This window comes from Dromaius novaehollandiae, chromosome Z (genome assembly GCF_036370855.1).
Source record: "Dromaius novaehollandiae isolate bDroNov1 chromosome Z, bDroNov1.hap1, whole genome shotgun sequence".
Taxonomy (NCBI): domain Eukaryota; kingdom Metazoa; phylum Chordata; class Aves; order Casuariiformes; family Dromaiidae; genus Dromaius; species Dromaius novaehollandiae.
The window spans coordinates 63222748-63243804 of NC_088132.1; the positions used below are offsets into that span (position 1 = coordinate 63222748).

At 35.0% G+C, this 21057-nt stretch overlaps 1 protein-coding gene across 4 annotated transcripts in view; it reads left to right on the top strand.

Moving 5' to 3' along the window:
• LOC135325140 (3',5'-cyclic-AMP phosphodiesterase 4D) overlaps positions 1–21057 on the top strand; it is a 604546-nt gene that overhangs the window by 313457 nt on the left and 270032 nt on the right. The window lies entirely within an intron of this gene.

Sequence of the window (21057 nt, forward strand, 5' to 3'; positions counted from 1 at the left end):
CCATATGATATTGCATTGTTTGCTGTGTAATTTATTTATTTCTTTGCATTCAAGTGACCTGAAAACAGGAAAAGAAATCCTCATTCATATGATAATTCAGTAATATTTAATGAACACATTTGTATGGTAGGTTTTCAAATGAGGCTGTTTGGAAGACAATCACATAGAATTAAAATCCCTTTATCATCATTAAAACATCTGTTTCCTCTTTAAACCATAGACATCTATAGTTCTTGTTCACTGAGCAATCTTTCCCTGTAACTTCTTTACAATGTATTACAGTGACTTGCTTATAAATTCTACCAGCAGTTGTTGCGTCATGTCGTGCTCCTTATGTTGGAATTTGTGTCTGGATGAGTGTTTTGTGAATGTTAGCTAAGGAAGAATTCTTTCACATAAAGCTTTTGCTCTTTGGGTACACATTGAGTCTTTTAAAATATTAAAAGTAAGCATATTTTGGAAGCCCATTTACCACAATTTGCATTTAAGTTGAAGGATTTGCTTCAGTATGCATGTTTGTTTGACAGATTTGCCCTTAGTGTGCGTTAGCTTGTCTATTTAACTAGTTTGCAGAAAGATGCGAGACAGAATTTTCCCTGAGAAATGTGTTTGCGAAGTTCTTGAAGCCAAGTTCTTTTTATGGCATTTCAAAGTTGTATTTAAGAAGAACAGTGTAAAATTGAGATGCTGGTGCCTGGCAGCACCACCACTAGCGTCAGCTGAGTGTCATTTGTCAGAGACACCGGCTCCTCGGTGGAGAGCCAATGGCAGGGGCCGGAGAGCAGGCTGCCAGATTATGGGGGGGGCAAGGGGGTTGTGATGCTGTGGCTACTCGTTTTCTGTTATTACTTAATTTTAATAAACAATTAGTAGACACACTCTCCTTTTAATGTATCTTTTCATTGCCTTTATTCCGCCTTTCCATAAGACCATCTGAGTTTACATAAATTCCTTTTATTGCCAACTTCAAACAATATCACCTATAAAAAGGAATAAATGTGATCTTTAATGTATTTCGGCTTTCTATTCTGGCAGTTTATTTAGCAACGTGTGTTGGAAAGGGTCCTGCAGCCCACACCTAACAGGAAGCCCCTATCCATTGTCTTCTAAGAATTTGGCCTACTTCTGTATTTTAATAACTTAGATTATTTTGAGACTGTTTTAACCCCTTGGTTTCATTTTCTGTCTAAATGGTTTTCAAGCAGCACTTTTTGAAGCCTGTTGAAAGGGATCTTTGAAAAACCAGCTGTTTTTATTTATCCTCTCTCAAAGGCAGTTGGCTGTTTTTCCTGCGTGCTCCTTCCCAGTCCCCGTGCTGTTTGCCACAGAAGGGGGGCCCATTGTCTGGGAGCAACTGTGGCAGAAAAGTGGCTGCTGTGAAAACGTATGAAGATTATTCTGCGGTCTACATTTAGTATTTTAACAGAATCAAACTATACCATGCGTACATTTGTGCTCACTTAATCCTAGACCTTAATTTAGTGTTGAAATGTTTTTAGCACACTGTTGTTCCTCTGGACACTCACAGAATTGGCAAATTTGCTTATTCATGCTACGGTAGGTCTGTAAGCAGCATTGGGTCTCAGAGTTTTAAGTTGCCAGTCAGTTTTTTAAATTCTGAACTTTCTCAAATTATGCATTGCCTATCAGGCATGCCAGGCTTTTTGACTGTGAACTGGAGCTGGTACACAGAAAAGTGTTCTATATGTAGATAACCTCATCTTGTGCTACTTTCAGATGTCCATTAGAGGATGCTAATGATGATAAAGGAAAAGATAACCATCTTGGGATCCAATTATTTTTATGTTTGTTTAATATGAATATTAGTGGATTAATAATTTTCCCCCAGTGCTGATGCAACATATCAAAGGTGTTTTGTGGCCAGCATCATATTATTTCTAATAATATATAATATTTCTAACCTTTATTTGCAGAACTAAGTGTTTCAGAAGTAGGACTAATAATTTTCTCTACCTTAGACATTGTTTTATTGTATGTAAGCTTGCACTATGCCTTCAAGTGATAGTTCCTGCTTGTCTCACATTGAATATGGGGAAGGAGAGGGGAAGACAAAAAATGAAGCCTTTTGAAATTGAATTTGTTGTACCCCCTGTATGTTCCAAAGCCCTAGGACTTTAACAGTATGTGATGTGAGTCAAGGTGGTGGATCTTTTTTTGTGTATTTGGTCCCGTATGTGAGTTGGGGGAAGGAACAAGCCTGCAGAAGTGTAGTGAGAATCCCAGCGTCTGAAGACCCTGTTGGTAATAGATCCCAGCTGACTACTAGCAAAACACTGATTACTAGCAAAAACCAGCTACAAAATATTTATGTGCCCTGCCAGAACAAATGGCATCAAAATTGTCTTGGAGAGGTAGGGGTAGCTCTGGTTCCAAATGGATTTTAAAAGAATGTATCAGAGGTGATTTCTGTAGTAGACAAAGAAAAGGAGGTTATCAGCAGCTGTTTTAAATAGCATGTATTGTAAAAGTAAATGCAAAGTACATGGGATTAGAAAGGTTCAGTGGCTGGGCAAGTGATATTCCAGGTAAGGATAAAGTGGGTCCTAGCAATAGTGAGAAACATTTATGATGACATTAAAGGAGGAATAGGTTGTTATAACTACTTACCATGTTAGATACTACATAACAAATTATGTATTAACAACATGCAGTTTACTGCCATTCACATTGAAAACAATTTTAGAAACATTTACTGTCAAATTGTATAACCTAGTTTTCCTTTCCATTACACTTTATCTGCCTTTTTGATGCCAAACCAAATAAAGACAATCACGATGTTCAATTTTGGCTTGCCTAATTGGATAAACGGATATTGTACATATTTTTTTGTTTTACCGTAGGAAAAATAGGAGAGGTGAACACCTGTATTCAAGAACATCTGTCTTTAAACTGGTAAATATTGGAAATTAATCTACAGGTGAATAAACTAACTTTTCAGCAAAAAAAGTGTAACCTATGACTGACCCTTTTGTGCCAGCTTTCTTACTGTTGAGATCAAATGAAATTTAATTTGGATACCAAGCCACTGAATAAAGAAAGAAGTCCTTGCTGGTTCCTTTTTAATCTCACGATATTTGCTTCATTTGATCATTACTGTTCTATGTACTTCATCTCATGCAAAATGATGTGGATGCATTGGTTGCACATTATCCTTTGCTTCAGACTAGTTTGATGACTATGCAGCTTTTGAAAAGCACCTTAGTCAATCCCTGAATTAATGCAATTTTTAATAAGATTCTGTCTTCTGGTTTCTCCAGCATTGTATAGTGATACTAAACTGTTTGTACATTTTATAGAATCCCCCATATCTTACAGCCAGAGTGGTTTAGCTGTTCATTGTTATGGAAATTCTTCCATTTTGTGAGAATAGAACAATATGTAACTGTGAAGAAAAATGAAAGAAAATAAAGATCTCAATGCTAGTGCATGAAATAAACTTTGGGTATGATCTTAGGACATTCTGAGTCCTCAGCTCACTAAAGAATCTCTGGGAACTGAGTCTGACAAATGCTGTATGAGAGAGTCATGTCTCTTCTTGTCATGTCTATAACAGAAACCAGAATGAAATGCTTCACCCAGGTATTTACTCATTTGTTTGTTCCAAAAGATTTTGCATACTTTATAGTGGAAAAAACAAGCTTTTTTCTGAACTGCTTTTCAGCGCAGTATTTAAGTAGTTTTTAGACATTGTAGACTTCAGACATTAACCTGCAAACTATTGTTTATTGGAAATCTGGATCTGAAACTGAATTTGCAAGAAAAATTCATGATTTCTAAAATTGAGAAGAAATTGTCTTCAAGCCAAAGAAGTTTGTATAATCCTCTGTTGCCAGTAGGTTTTCGTAGTACTGCTAAATATGAAAGGTCACCTTATCCTCTGTTTTCTTATGCTGAATAATAGGTGTTATTTTTCTTCAGGCATTGTTGAAGTTTATTGCTCAAGTTAGGATCAATGCAGTAAGATTTATATACTGAATGAGACAACGAGTAGGTGGCTATCATTTTAAGGAATCTGTTGCCCTTTCCTTTAGATTTCAAAAGCCTTATCTGTCCAGTGGCAACTAACTACTATTCAGCAGGTTGAATGTCAGTGAAAAGATGAAATTTTTTCTCTCCTTTGCAATTAGGGCAAAGATTTATTTGCTTATAATTTATATTAACAATGTTTTTACTTTCTGTAATGCCTTCCTTGAGAAAAGCCAAAAGTGTACCAGAAATCCTAGCTACCGGAGTCTGACAACACTTCTCATGTGTAGGTTAGATATGTATCTGTGTGTATATATAAATTACATCCCTCATCACTGAAATACTGTATAGTCTTCCACACAGTAGTTGTGTTGCTTTTACCAGCAAAATTCTGTGCAGGAAAAGTAGTTTAACCAAATGAGCTGATGCAAACTGTGTGGTTGCTCAATTTGGCTGTCCCAGCGAGATGACTATCCTGTTGGCATTTTAATCTCTTGTTCCAAAATAACCAGATGATTTAAACTGTGTTTAGATCACTAATCCATTCATCTTTATATTTTTGCAAACTGATTCAACTATAATTTTGTATCTTCAAAATGTAGTATTTCCAATATGCAAGAAAGAAACTGGAATGACAATTTTTCAATTAAGGCCACGGGTGGAAGTCTCCTGTGGGCTCTGCCAAGGTCTGCCTTTTGCACTTCTGTCCTCAGCATATCATCTGCAAATGAAGTTATTATTTCATATTTCTGCCCTTTGATTCACTACTTGTTTTGTTAATTTGGACTGAAAGCACACTGGAGCACTATCTCTCAGCAGGGGTATAGCACAGTAGATTTCTATCCCATTTTTGTGCTTATATATTTATATATGTATTATGCTTATGTATTTATATATTGTGCTTATATATTTATACCTATATATACATACATACAGGTGTAGATATATAGGGTATATTGCTGTAAGTAATCGTAGTGTAGTTCTTTTCAGCAGCATGCCAACTTTGTATATATGCATCAAAATTATCTGGAAGCATAACTGCCATATCCTGAATTGCGTCGACTTTTTCAAGGTCTCCCATGGAAATATTGAACATACTTTGCTTTACTTACCTGAATGACAACTGGTTAACAGGATAACTGACAGATGAGTTTTGACTGTAGGTCGCAGTGCATATAGCCCACCTTTTTACTAGTCATTTTCAGGCCCAGGTACAGTCAAATTATTTCTTGAAGATTTCTATAATCAAGCAGAATATCTTGCTTTCTCTGAATTAAGTATGAACACTGCACATAATCCAGACTTGCACCTTCCTGGATTTTGGCTTTCTTGGTAACTCAAGACACAATAATAGAAGTGAAATTTAAGCTTATTTTGCTCATAACAAATCTCTCCTGAGAGTTAATGCAATTTCTCTGCTGTCTTTTTACTTTTATCTGGTCACAGAGAGCTGCTTTCTCTTCTGCTTTGGCTAGAGCTAAGCTGTACCTGCATTTTGACTCAGCAAAAATTACCCTACAGCTCTACCTCTTAAACAATGGTTTAATAATGAAGAAAAAGTTCATTTTTACTATATTAAATTAAAAATTTTTATTAAATATTGTGTATAACTGATACTGATTTATTTGGAAAGTATTTTGTAAGTAGATTTGTGGATACTCATATTGTTTCTAAGCAGTTTGGCCTGAGTTAAATGGGTATGTTTTTTCACTCATAGACTAGGTCACTTGAGGATGGGAATTTGGTTACTACTGGGAAAAGTAATGATATTTTTAACTTTCTGAGAAATTAGCAGGTTTACTTGAAATCCATGTATCTAGCATTTGGACACAAGCAAAGAATTGTCCAGATGTATACATGAAGATTGACTGTTTTGTTTGATCTTTTCAGCATAGTATACCTGGGCAGGGAGAGGAGGAGAGCAGAGGTGGTGGGAGAGAAGAACTACTGGAAATGTTACGAACTCACAATTACAAAACTAAAGAACGTTGGCAAACATATATAATTTACAGCTTATTATACTATGATCACATTAAAATATAAATGGTTGGGTTTTGCTTGTGCATTATGTTAAATGGGGCTCTTAGTGTGAATATTAATTAGATTGCAGTATTGCCTGGTGGAATCTGAACTGAATACATGACATTTGATATTTTTATACGATTGGATTAACTCTTTGATAATAACAGAATGATCTAAGATAATTTTTATGTTAACCAAAAAGGAGACAGCAATATTTCCAGTAAAAGCTATTGGTTAGTTGCTTGTAATAAATGGAATAATTTTCCCTGTATGACTCACTCCTTGGAATTAGCAAAATGGAGTACGGAAAATTCAAAATTTCAAAGGAGAGGAGGGAACCACGTACAATGCCTGAAAAAGGACTGAACAATTATGCATAGGAAAATAGTGATTATTTTTGTAGCTCATCCATTTACATCCTAATGCTATATCTAAGGTACATCTGCATGTAAGATTATTAATAGAAGGGAGAGGTGTATATTTCTCTACTACTTTTAAAAATAGTTAAGTTCATATTCATGAATTACCTTGAGAACTCATTACTATTTCTGATTAGTAGTATGGAAAACATTTTGCCTTATTTAAGCAGCAATCCTGTTTCTATTGAGAACTGATTAAAAAAGTAGCTGAATATTAATGACATTCAAACACTGGAAAGCTACAATGATACTGAATATACCAGAGTACTCAAATTCAGCTGTTCAAAGGGAACTGTATTTCCTTTAGTTTGTTTATTTAGCTTAGTTAATCTTCTCTCAAAAGGTAGGTCTCTTTTCCTATTATCTCACAACATTAAATTTTACTTTGTGGTATTATTCAATAATTTTAAAGAAAACTTGGAAGGTTTCTCTTTTTTTTCTAAAGCGGCATGGCTTCCTATTCTCAATTATCTGAAGCAATTGCTTTAGATTATATTATTTTGTATTACAAAATTATTTTGTCTTATTTTAATTGCATTATTCTGATATGACAGATGACAGCTTGTCCCCTTCAGGAAAACAGATAATTCTTGCTGAGATTAAAAGAGATGACTCTAGCTCTTTCCATCTGCAATGAAATATAGCTCCTGATTTCATGATTCTTGTAAAGTGCTTATCAAATTATTAATTTTACTCACTAAATAATTGTCTTTTATAGTTAATCTGAAATATAGACAGATTTTTAATAGTGTGAATGGTTAAGTATTAGATCAGTTAACTATGTTCATCATATGGATGTAACTCTAGCAGAAAGGTTTTGTGTCCTCCAGAAGTTGTTGGGCTTGAAAGAGGAGTTATTTGGTGAAATTCTAAACTCAGTACTACACATACCGTGTAATCACATGGTCTTTAGTTCATTCTGTGAAAAAAGGTGTTTCATGTTGTGTCCTTGTATCATAACATTTTATAGTGTATTTCTTTCATATTTCTTCCTTGTTATTATTGGATTTATTTTTCATTAATAATTTATTGGAACAGATTTTAAAGAATTAGATTTTTAGCCATCAGTTTTTTAAGAGTAATTTCTTTTCTGCTGATGTCAATATGCTCTGAGTTATTCACAAGTAATTCAAAGTTTTCACAGTCTAACTTCCTTTTAACTGAAAAAATATTTGTAATGTGCCTTGCAGGTTCAGAACTGGACAAGTAAGACCTTTAAGGTGAAATAGTCTTTCTGATTACTGTCAGAAGAAGCAATCAATGACAGTTCTTATACAACAGTGGCATATGTGTGTGAGTCCTAGGGAAGAATTGTTTCAATAGCTGGTTTCATTTATCTTTTGTACCCAACTATACTCTCCTTTGGCAAATAACAACTTCAGGGAAGAGAGTAAATTTTAATTATCAAATGGTCAAAACGGTATTATTTCCATTAGCTTGCAGTTAAATACCTGAGACATGTTAAAAACAGCAGGTTAGCCACACATTTGTTTCTGACTGCTGCTTTAGTTAAGGGAAAAAATTGATTGGGTGAATCTGGATTTTATTATTTGTACTTAAAATTTTGACCATTATTAACTGAAAGTTATACTAACACATCTAGGTCTAAGGTTTTTATGCATCTGAGACCATTTGTGAGATTTTGTTTTTATAGTGTGTGGATTTAAGAAGAATTTATCTTCCAATATTACTCCTTTAGATAATTCATCTTTAAGTTTTAAAGTGAAAAAGGAACGAGGCATGTCATCAAAACCTGCTCCTAGAACTTCAGACAGATGAATGTGTATCCTGTCACATTCAATACCCAAACACATTCAGAAATGTTGGGGAAGCCTAGTTCAACAAAACTAAAATATACAAGTATATGACAAAAAAAAAAAAAAAAAAAAAAAAAAAAAAAACCCTGCTGCCATGCAATTTTAAAAGGTTGGGTTTAGTATACTGAGAAATAGTAATGGACATAGCAAGCTATCTTCCAGCAGTAAAGCTTTATACTTTTATATATAAAAAAATACTGATGTATTTAATATATTCAGCTTTGCATTGGATTAGCGTTCATTAGGCTTATTTATATTTTGCCATCTAAATGAAAATTTAGACATCCAACTTCAGATGTTTTTTTAATTCCCAAACTCAGATAGGGAGTTTTTATCCTATGTATTTGAACTCATGGAGGATTCAGGATTTCCCAGCACCTTCTTGCAATCTGTTACGCCGATGTTTCTGCCTAACTACTATAATTTCCTGTGATAGATCCCATGACAGAACTACCTTAACAATCCTGACCTATATCTCTTCTGCTTTGCCTTTCCTCGCAGTTTTAAATTGTAAATAGTGGGTCTGAACAATTAGAAACCTTCCAGTTGAGTCATACAATTTCATTTTCTGGCACTGTCCTTTGCACCCATATACATCATGCTATATGAAACTTTTTCTCATCTGGCATCCTATCATTCAGCTTTGTGGCATCTTGCCTTCTACTAGAAACAATAGGCTCCAAATAAAACAAAGAAGCTATGATGATAGGCACCAGAGATGATGATAGAAAAGTCACTTTCCAAAGAGCCCAGGTACTAAATAGATACGGTGAAATAAAAATGGTCATTTTTCCCATCCTGTACTTAGAGAATCGAGGCAAGAAGAAATTATACCTGGGAAAAATGGGAAATAAACTCAGATCTCCTTGAGTGCCAGGCCAGTGCCATACAGAAAAACATATTTCATGTAAAAGCCAAGAACTACCTAGGTCTTCATCCATTTATTCTTTTGTATCCATTCCACTCTTCCAGATTTTTGCCAGTTTTCTCTAATGTAATTAGAGAGTAGAGTTTTCTTGACTGTCCTCTAAGGCAAAAATCTTGAAATGGAGCTTCAGTGAAGGTTACCAGTTTACAAATACCTTTTCCTTCCCTATTGTCATTTGGGACTTTGGTGGTAAGTGGCCTCAGAGCATTCTTCCGGGCAAAAGTGAAGCAGTTCCATAGTGCGGCTAAACAGCTCTCCCTAAAGAATTTCTTAAGCCCTTTCGATAATTGCCACAGAAAGTGGTCTCTGCCTCCTAAAGCGAATATCCCTACCAGACCTGTGCTATGGAAGTATAATAACCCTAGGAATCCTCCAGAGAAGGAGAATAGCTGAAGACTGTTTTCCTTTTCCCACTTGCAATGCAAAAGCATTTGGACTATCCAACTAACAAATATTCAAATTACCATTTCCAAAATTATGAGAATTTTAAGGGGGGATTAGTTGGAGACATTAGACCATCTTCATTTGTTAGGAAGTTATAGCTGGATAAAGGGGCAGTTAGAGTGCTAGGTTGGTTGTCTATATAATAAACATTTTGAAGCTTTGAATGCTGTGATGTTTAAATTATTGCATAATATGTTGGTGAGTTATATCATATACAGCATCTTTAGCAAGGGCAGAATCTCAATATGCTGTATAATAGTCACAACCTAATCGTATTTGTTCCTGTAGCACTGCAATTTGCAAGTAGATGTGGCTTGTGGTGAAGTAACTGCCACTGGGAATACCCCAGTCACAGTGAGGTATGCATGCTGAGCTGCAGCTGAGCTAATATATGGCTATTTCTGGCAACCAAGCAGGAATCAGAGATTAAATCATAATAAGGTAGGGATTGTACCAGCTAGGGGCTCACTCACTTGTTCCCTAAAGCAGAAGAAGGATTTTAGAGAAGAAGATTTAGTGTATTGCTTATCCCCTGGAAAGTGAATATGAATAAAAGTTTTAAGAGTGTTGAATAACATAAATTTTTGAACCATCAGCATGCACAGTCCTAAAAGATGCAATAAGATCAGATACTCAGGCCCTTATCTGAATAATAAAACAGTATCAACAATGTATTTTTTCTGAGAGGCAAAATGGATCCACTTTCTGAAATAGAAAGCATGTCGATGTTTCAAGACACCTTTACAATTTCAGGATATTCCTTTAGAACTGTATTTAGAAAAGATCTGATCAGACAGGTGGTGATGTCTGTAAAAGCTCACTAAGGGAAAAAAGATAAGCGGTAATAACCTCATGATTTTCGGTTTCAGGATTTTTTTCAGATTACTCTTCCATTCATTATGTAGGTTTTTTTTTTTAATAAAGATTTTGGTACTTGAAAAATATGAAATACCTAAGCATACTTGTGACCATAAGTTTCAGTTCATTGCTTTCTAGAAACTTAATTTGCTCTCAATATATTCACGAGTATTTTACTGGACATGAGTAGAGAGAACAGAGGAAGAACACGGGTCAGGAAAAGTTGTTTTGGAGCTTACATTTGAGTATGTAGCTATTACTGTTGGATTTTTTTTCCACTGGTTTCTCAAGAAAATGAGACCTACATGGTCATACTTGTCTGTCACTTTCCCCCACTTTTTAACTTCTGAACCTCCCACTGATTTCAACCAAATCTGAGAGGAGGACAGGAATTTTAAAAATAGTAGGTTGTTACAAGGTTCTTAGAAACTGGCATTGATGAGAAAGTGACTTCAGTTTGTGCTCCCCACGAGGGAAGGACTTCTGCATCCTGCTTATTCAGCTCCTGGGTAGCAGCTGGCCAGGCAAAACCCCTGCAGCCCTCCCAAGTGGCTGCAACACTTGTTGCCCCTTCACCCTCAAACAGAACATGTGCAGGCCAGCTCACTGCGAGGGGGCACTGGCTAAGCTTCACGCTCTTCATCGAACTGCTTGTTTCTGAAATCCAGGTTTATTGTGAAAAGAGGTCAGTGAAGTCTTATATACATGTGGGTGTAGAAACAGTAAAGTGAAAGGATCATCCATGCAGACGTGCTGAGGACAGAGGTGTGGATAGAATGGAACGTGCATTTGTGATAAACCAGTAGCTGTGTTAACCAAAGAAAGATTTCCATCTATTAACATTTTATTCTGAGAATTTTCAAAAGCACTTCATTTAAATCTCACTTAATTAGTCTTTAAGATGCTTCTGAACTCTTGAGAAAGAATTCACATATAAAATCAGGACTGTTGGCTATTCCAGCTGTGCTATTCTTTTCCATTACTAGTTGCATAGATTACTGCAAGGATTTGGAAAGTGCCAAAAAACCTTTAAAACCCCGTCAAACATAATGTCATAATATTTTCATAATTAAAAATATATTCAGTATTTTGACTGACAGTTACAGATAGCATAGAATTAGATTAGAAGCATATTTAAATTTCTAAAAGTCATTTCTCTTTCCTACCTACTCATCAGTGCTGTAATGCTCTAAGAAAGCTGAGTATTCAAGATGCATCAGTTTTAGCTTTCATGAACGTAAGTTGAGGATACAATGCAGTTGGAATGGGATTTGCATTAATAACCGTTGCCATTATAGGCTTTAAGAGGTGTTTTATCCCTGATATCAAAAGAGACTTTGATTTCACTGTACTCTTATCCATGTAAGTTTGAACAGTCATTAATGTTAGGGAATACCTTGAAGAAAGAGCAAATATTCTTGCATGTCTAAAACAATAAGGAAGACATTTTGTCTAGTTTCCGAGTCTTTCGTAGCATTGTATATGAAAAGTAGGTATAGACTTTTATGAAGCAAGGATCAAGGATTTCTGTGTCCAGACTTTTAGGAATAGATACAATTTAATTTTCAGGAGAAAAATATTTTATTTTGTTGAATCTTTGTTTGTTTGTATTGGAAGTTAGGACAGGGAATTAAACGAAACAATTCCTGTAGAGAATATCACATGTCCGGCATTACAGTTGTTACTTTGCAGAGGTTTTCAGTTACTGAACATTGGGATTTCTTATGTACTGTGAATGTAAATGCCAAATATCAGAGAATGTTACTCTAGATATGTACCTGTAGTGATGGAAGAGAATAGGTTGCAAATTCTAAGAGTTTCTTGTTAAGAATGGTAGGAAAGCTGTTCTTCATATAAATGTGATTCAGATGGGAAGAGCAATGTCATGCTTTTGGAGTCTTCATCACTGCAGAGTTAAACCAACATCTGCTAGGTAGATTTAGCTACAGCTGATCTTGCTTTGCATCATTTTTTCTAATATTTCTATGATAGAGAGTCATGTTGCAAAACGGCACAAATCAATGGGTTTTAGTTGGCTACCAGGACCTTTAGGCTGGAAATTAGAGTACTCTTAAACTCCGATAGATAAGGGAGGCTCTGGAACAGCTTTCCAATAGCATATTGGAGGAAAGTATGGAAGTAGTTCATTGTTGCATACTAAAAATAGTTGTGAGAAGGGTGGTATGATATGGAACCTGTGACAGCAGGGGAACTGGATTGAATCACCCAGAATGTCTCTTCTCCTTTTACGTTACTTCTGGTGTATGAATTTGTTTCGCTACATTCTTTGTCACTTTAGGAGTTTAAATCGTGTTTGGATATCTTTCAGAAAGATAACTCCAGCTCAGCTGCAAGTTATGGTTGTATCATGTTCTGTGGGGTCTGCTATATTTGGCTGTAACTGTTATCAAGAAATAGCATCTTTCACTTCAGTACTCTGATGTGCCTTTGTTTTTTCTCTATTTTCTGAGCTGTTCTGTTTGCCATCGAATACTCCCACAGTAGTTCTGTATCATGGCAAATAGTGCATCCTGCCAATAGGAGCTAAATCTAGATCCTACTGTATAATGGCAAGCTGTTTAATGGTGCCCGTAACAGCAACTTTCTTGGTGAGAAAAACATATTAAAAATAAGCTATGAATAAACCAAATTTATTTTTAATTTTTTAAAATTAGGTAGCTGAATCAAAAATCTAGTTATTTGAGCAATGTTATTTGCAAACTTCTGCATTTTCCATGTCACATTGTAGTAAAATCTTTTAATACTGTTTTTCCACAGGATTCATGTCTCATTGGGATCATAAAAGTAGTACGCAAACAGGCACAATTAGGTTCTACAACTGAATATAACTTTGACAGTTTGGAATTTAGCTATGCTGACTATGTAATCTGAATATTTTCAACCTGATCTGTTATGTAATAGCTCTATAAAATAGTGTGAATATAGTAATCTATTAAAATAAGTATGCAATATGGTTAATATCTGTGGATCACAGATCTAATAATTTTATCATTTCTGTTCAAAAATTTCTGTACTGTTTACAGTATGCCTAGACAAAATAAATTTTACTCATAATTTTCTGCCTTCTAATGGTTTCTAATGAAATAAGGAATTGAGATAAATATATTAGGCTTTTTGTCTAACATGCTAAACAGATGTTACCAATCTCTTCTTAATTTTAAAACCAGGATGACATCTTTCACTGACAGCCTAATTTTCTCTTACATTATTCATAGCTTATTTGGGTGAAATTTTATATCATTTTAGTTTCTTTGTGCATATTCTGTCAGGAGCGGTAGTGTAACATCTGAAATATGGTGACAGGAATACTAGGTTTCTTCTACCTCATTCAATTATATAAATAGTTTCTCTTTTGATTTAGCTTGTGTATTTGGCAATATCATCAAGCATTTTTGCTTCTTCTCACTGCAAACAAAGAATAGATTGACATTTTAAAAGATGTTTGTTCAATAACTTCCATATACCTTTCTAAGCACACAATTTGTAGTGTGTTTGAGAAATACTGTCCCTTTTTTTATTTCTTTCGCAATGTTTGGTACAGTTGTTGCTCATTTGCATTTAATTTCAATTTTCCTATTTATTGTTTTCAATAGCTTTATAGTGATGTTGCCATTTATCTATATTTCCTATGAAATACTTGTATGCTTTCTTCATAAGAGAAAACTGTTACCTCTGCAGTGTTTTTTCTACATTATTCTTGCTGCAAATCTTGCTGTAGGGGCTGTAGAACACTGATACTAATACATACAAGATAGATAGAAAACGTGATGAATGTCGCTGAGATCTAATAAAGAAGTTTCTATCTTTAATTTTTCAGGGGCAGTGGATTCTCAAGAAAATGTTTTCCATCAGTGATAAGCCAGCAAAACTATTACTTGTTTTTCTGGTTAGATTTTTCTCAATTACGATGTAATTTCCTTAGCACTTGCTTCAGAATTCTTATTTACTGATTTTCCTCTCCCGTACCCTAGTTCTGCATTAGACTGTGACTATAAATATTAGAAAGTTTTTTCTGAGTTACACTCATCAGTGAGAAGCAGCAGGCTTTTAGTACCCAGTAGAGCTTTTTAGCTCTATTTGTGATTAATAGGTCAGCTTTCAGTAGGTCAGTTCTGAGTTCTCTTAGTACTATTTCAGTACCTCATAAGCCAGCTCTGCTGTAGCTAATTTCATTGAGACGTCAGCAGCTATTATTCCTCCTAACGTTACTGCTATCACTATTAGGCATCCATGTGCTCTTTTCCTTTCTCTGTTACTAATGATATCTTTAACTTTACAACAGGCCAGACACCTGTTTCAATGCTATTAGACTTCATTTCTACTGCGTCATGATTTAGCCCTTTGACCTCGACATTCACATCCTATTAAAAGGAGAATCATGTGCAGATTTCTGAAAAAAACTTTTTTGATAAACAAAGGCCTGTATGCTCATCACAGTCAGGCAAAAACAACAAAGAGAAAGAAACACCATCAAAGTAATTTAACATCATTGATCACATTAACTACACAATAACTTCATGGATCTCTGCAAACAAGAGAGTTCATTGCTCCAAGCAATGCTTTTTAACACATTCATAGTGGACATGAATTCATTTTGACTGGATGTTAAAAACAGAGTTCTAACCTGTAGGTTTTGAAAGGTAGTGGATATAGTGGAAGCCTAAAAAATCACAGCCATTCTAAGGTGAAGCTTGACCAGGTTATGAAAGGAACTGGATGACATGATCATTGTCCAGGAAGTTCCTTAAACTCTTGCAAATTCTAACATCTAGCAAACTTGGGTAATTGGAAAATTGTGCCAGTGTTTAAAAAGCACTCCAGAGGAGCACCATAAAATAATTGCCGTCACTGATAGACTTTTGTGGAGGGAAATTATCTCAAAAGATATAAGACAAATTGCTTTAATTGTAGGAACAAAAAGCCACTGTACACCTGGTGATTTTTTTCTTTGATCAAAAGTAATTTGCCCACGTAAATAACTCTTTCATTTCTAACGGCAGCAATGAAAACCTATGTCAGAGTTCTCAAATGGCGTACATAAGTGTCTTTGAGAACTGTGATGTGATCTGATCAGTGAGTTTTGGTAACTCTTGATTCGGCAACTGGGATTTCTTCTGCTTCATCCTGAGATTTTTTCGAGTGAGTTTCGGTTTATAAATATAATATGAGTAAGTATCATCTAGTGTTAGCATCATCTAGTGTTAGCATTTCATTTTGCCTTCCCCCTTTTTTATCTCTGATGATTGCTTACATGGTAATATTCAGGTCTTTGGCATGTGTTTTTTTCTTTTAAGCTGATATAAATGTATTGCCACTGAAAGGGCCATGCGTTCCTTATCCCCAGCCTTGGCTACATGTTGTCATGCCTTTCCAAATGCTGGCGCTGCTAACCACAGGGCCACACACTGAGGCAGATCGGGGAAAATTAGAAAGAATGACTTTGGTTTTCCTGTGTTTGCCTAACACGGTGTACGTCATAACTGCAAGAACAGCATGTAGCTCTACTGCTCTGAATGCAGAATTTAGCCTTAATGATTCGGTTTAATGTTCATTTTCTTTGTATTCAGTCTATGTTTTATGTTCGTTAATAACCAGGTAAGAAAACTTGTTGCTTTGAAACTATTAGCCTCCTACTCCCAAGGTGTGTGTGTGTGTGGGGGTTCTTTCATTTTTGGCTTTCACTGCAATTTCTTTCTTATCTGAAGTCTGATCCAATAAAATCAACATGTTTCAGTGAAAAATTTTGGTTAAAAAATGACAAGTGAAAAGAATCCAGCCCCCCCCCTTGGAGTTCCCCAGCCGCACAAAAAGCAACCCAACCATTACTTGATTAAAAATTCCCAGCTATTTTCTTTAATAAATTACAATAAATCATCACTTGCTGGTGAAATAAATTGATTTTTGGAACCAGTGAAATAATCAATTTCTAATTTTAGAAAATATGGACAGAAGTCAAAAAGAGCTGATCCTGCTAACTATCTCTGAAAGTCGAGGCTTTTGTTAAGGTGTGTGTGCCCAACTTTAGGTTGCAAATTTAAATATTATGTCTGGTTAGCTTTTTATTTAATGTAATATTTCAGCGCTATAATGTTTTAGCTATCTTACAAACTCAGTATGCTGACTGCAGCCTTTTCAATGTCAAAGCAAATTCTGGGGACTAGAAGTTTTGCCTTGTAGGAAGAAGTTAAAAAAAGGTGTCGTATTAGACAGCTGCTTTTATTGTATTAAATAATTCTCTGCATACTCTTTCTGTTGGGAAGTGACCCTATCCCTGGATAGGAGCAATAGTGTATAGACACTGAGCTGCTGCACTCTCAAAGATTCTTGGAAGTCTTTAGCTGCCACGTTACAGCAAGAAAATCCCCCCAAACACCCCCATTCCCCAAATTCATCCTAGTCATCTTAGTGGTGGAAAGCCCATACTTATCACAGCCATAATATACTTATTGCATTTTACTCACTGGCTATGTTAATACTGTTCAAAGAAGAAGAAGTAGTCCCATTTTTTCTTCATTTTGTAAATGATGTTCTAAACTGAAAAACTGATAAAAATAATATTAAATTAGTTGTATTGTTTCTTATGCGAATAGAATGGCTATCTCATAGATAAATTGTGTATATGAGCACTGGATATTGGATATAGATATGAATCCGTGGATTACTTATACGTACCTTTCCGTAGCAGATCCATTGAATGTACTAATGAAGGGGTTATATATAAATTAAGTATTTTAGCCATGTAAAAGCCCATGTTCAATTGTAAAAGAAGCATTTAAATTTACTCTAAAGGGGTTTGAGAAGATGCGTATGTGTAGGTTCATAAGTTTTAAATAAGTGACCCAATAGATTACCTTAGTTTCAAAAATGAAATTAGCAGGACCTTACTGCTTGAACAGTTCATTAGTATGGAATGTACACAGAATACCTTAACATACCTGCCGCTTATTAGTGATCTCAATGCGTGGCTTCTCCAGAGAAAAGATACAGAAAATCTAAACTCTGCATTCTTAATTCTGCATTCTGAATGTTTGTTAAGATTATATGTTAAGAAAAAAAGATGAAATTTTGAAACTATGGAGATCTGACCATAGTAGCTCTTCATCGCTTCTGCCATTAACCATGTGATACAGCTCTTTGGCGTGAATTCCATGTCTCGCCAGTAGTGTAAAATTGCACGTGGTAGTGTGCACTGTACAAGGATGATTAGCGTTGGAGATCAAATTCTTATTCATTTAGCAACATTCTGAATATTTTTAAAGTGTGTTTTTAAAAGATATTAAAAATCCAAAGTTACTTTTTATTAATAATACTTAGTAAAAGTGCAGGACTGATCTCAATAATAAAGTCCGGGATGCCATTCCGAAACTACTGGAGCAATTGTTCCCCTCTGAATCAGTGTTTCAGCAGGGTTCTTAAGGTACATTGTTTTCTTGTGTTCTTTTCAGAGCCAACTGTTAATCTTATAGATTAAATCTTAATTATTAATGTATAATGAGAGGTGCTCTTTGTTCACCCTGCCTGTGCATAAGTCATGAAAATTGTATATTTTGCAGTAAAAATGATTAATTAGAGGTGTGATACTGGCCTCTGTTTTTATACACTAATTATTCTTGATGAAGCTATATATCTGGTGTCACTCCATGGCCTTAATGCTTTAAAAAGATTTATTTTACAAATCTGAGAGTTTTGAGTCCAAATATTTAAATTTAAAATTTAGATTTCAAGATTATTTAAAATTATTTAAAAAGTTGTCATTTTGCATGTGACTCCATTTTCATTCCAAAATGTTGATTTTTTTAAGATGGGAGTCAGTAGATGACAGTCTTCAAAATCCTCCAGTGTTATTTATTCATTTAGGACACATTTCAAATTATAGACAGAAGTGATTTGTAGATCAGAATACAGGTTGTTTTTTAAAAAAATCAAAGGTAAACCTATAGGTTATCATGCTTGATGGTGAAAATTATAATTGCTTAACTGTGCATATACCAAGCATTGTTTTGAGAAAACAAGAGCTTTTACTTAACTGTGATGTACCATCTATTACCTTGTATTAGAAACATGAAACAATAACAGTAAACAAAATTGCATGCAAATAGACCCAGATTATAATATCTTACTCTTCTACAAAACTCATAGGGAGCTTGAATTTCCATAGACCCCAGTATTATTCTTGGAGTGGAGGTAGGAAGATCTGTCTGCAATGTTTGCTGGGAAATGGTATAAATCCTTCTCTCAAGAAACAGATGGCAGGAATGCTTCTTCATCCAGAAAAGGCAATATATGATATTGTTAAACCTAGGAAAAGAGAAGTCATGCAGTTTTGATTTCGATTGTGATTTAGCTGTGTGATTTATCATTCTTGTATGATATTCTTTAAGGAAATAATTCTTTCTAATATTTTCCATAGACTGTATTTATCAGTTTTGGTCAGATTGCATATTCGAGCTCTTTGCAATTTGCAGAAAAGCAGAAAAACAGCTAGAGAAAATGAGTGCAATCCCTTTTCTGTTGTTGTGAGGGCTTCCTACCTATCACTTTGTAAACTATATAAAGGAAACACAATCTTTGAACAGCCAGATTTTGGTAACTATAGGTAAGAGATGAGACTTGTGTTTTTTTCAAGCTAGTTCTTTCCACTGCAAGCTACCTTTCACGTATCCTGGTTTTCTTGAACAGATACAGACTGAAGTTATTTGCATTAAAAATACATGCATGTAAAATTTGAGGGGAGTGGGGATGAGATGGCCTACAAATCTCAAAGGTAGCAACTTATTTGCAATGCATTAGAGTGCACAGTTCCACTGACCATGGTTTTCTCTCATAGCTTCTTTATTGTACCATTAAGTTGGAACAGAAGATAAGATCTATACAAAGTGTGATTGTTGGAAGGATTAAAAAACAACATGTAATGCAATACTTGAAAAAGAACTTTTCATTTTTCATGCTCCATTAAACATCCTGTTTGTTCCTCAGACATTGGAACAGTAAAGCTGTATGTGTTTTTAAGCTTATTTTACATTTAGCTCTATCTTTTCTTTGTTTTGTTATTTGAATAACCTACTAAAAATGAAGAGATGTACCAACATTTCCAAACAATATAATATAAAAATATATTTCCAAGTATGTTTTTGAAAAATTCTTGCATTATTGTAAAGGAGGTAACCATAACAAAGCTTCTGTCATACAGAAGCTTCAGAGGGAATAGTGAAATATGTATTGTGTCAACCTAGTACACTAATTTTGCTGCATTTTATAGTAGAGAGTACCATAACTCTCTGACATTAGTAGGTGTAAAGGACTGAATCATACAGGTTGGCTTACAGAAAGGAGTATGTATCAGAGACTGAATAAACAGAGAATTCTGGGGTACTCAGAGTCACAGCTCCTTTCTTCTTGGTGTCCTGTTTATTATGCTTGACACCAGTTCTCCTTGGATATGACTGCTCTGCTGACACAAATTAGTTGTTTCTTTCTGGGGAAAATAAAGTTTAACAAGCAAGATCCATCCCCCAGCAGCCAGGAAAAGATTTTCTCTTGTCTTAAGAAAGTTGGGATTTGGATCTCCAGTTCTAAGATTCCTACTACCATTTTGTTTAATAACGTTTTGTTGTCCAGTTGTGTGATGGATACTTCTCTATTTTAGAGAGAAATTAAGAACCATCCGATTTTAAATATATTTCTATATTTACACCGATGGCTGATTATTCAAAATTCTCATTCCTTTTTCTGGAATGTGGAAAAGCCAAAGGCTTGTTCAATTTTCCTTATTTTCCCAGAATATTTCATTTTAATAACAAGTCCTTAACTCAAAACTGTATTTCCTGTGGGTATATCAAGGTGTATTTCCATAAGGTAACTAACTGGTAACACTACTTTCTGTTTACCAGATTTACAGACAGATAAATGGATGACCAAAAGCATTTTCTGCTGTAGTTTTGCATTGTTTTTAAGAAATATCTTGTCTGTTCTTTACTATTACAGTAGAGTGTAAAGATTATAATCAAGATTAAGATTTTTTTCATAATAGGCGTCATTCAAATTAGTAGTAAGAAGTAATCTCAACCCCACAAGAGTTTAATCTAAGTGGGAGGGGAGGGGTGAAAGTGGAAATTGAGACAGAAAGAAGCATGTGCAGAGGGCAAAATGGTGGTGGGGTCTGGAATGTAACTTTCTTCTTTCTAATCTTTAGATCATGCTAGCTGTCCTCTTTTCAAAATAAAATTGCTTCAGTTCGAGCATATTTTTATGAGGTGAAGACAGTGCTATGCAAAGGGTTGTTTTGGTTCAAACCAAGGGTCCATTGAGACTGGTATTCTGTCTCTAGCAGTGGCTGAAAGCAGATGTCCATGTGAGAAAATGCAATATGATACTTCCCACAAGTGCTCCCCCAGCCTCCAATTATTTTCAGCTCAAATATTTCTTAAGTACTTGTCCAGTCTCCCCTGGAAGCTATGTAAGCCTCTTCATCTACAATACCCTTTGGTAGTGAATCCCATAAGTAACAACCTGCTCTGTGAACAACCACCTCATTTTTCGTTTGGAATGTGGATCCTACAAC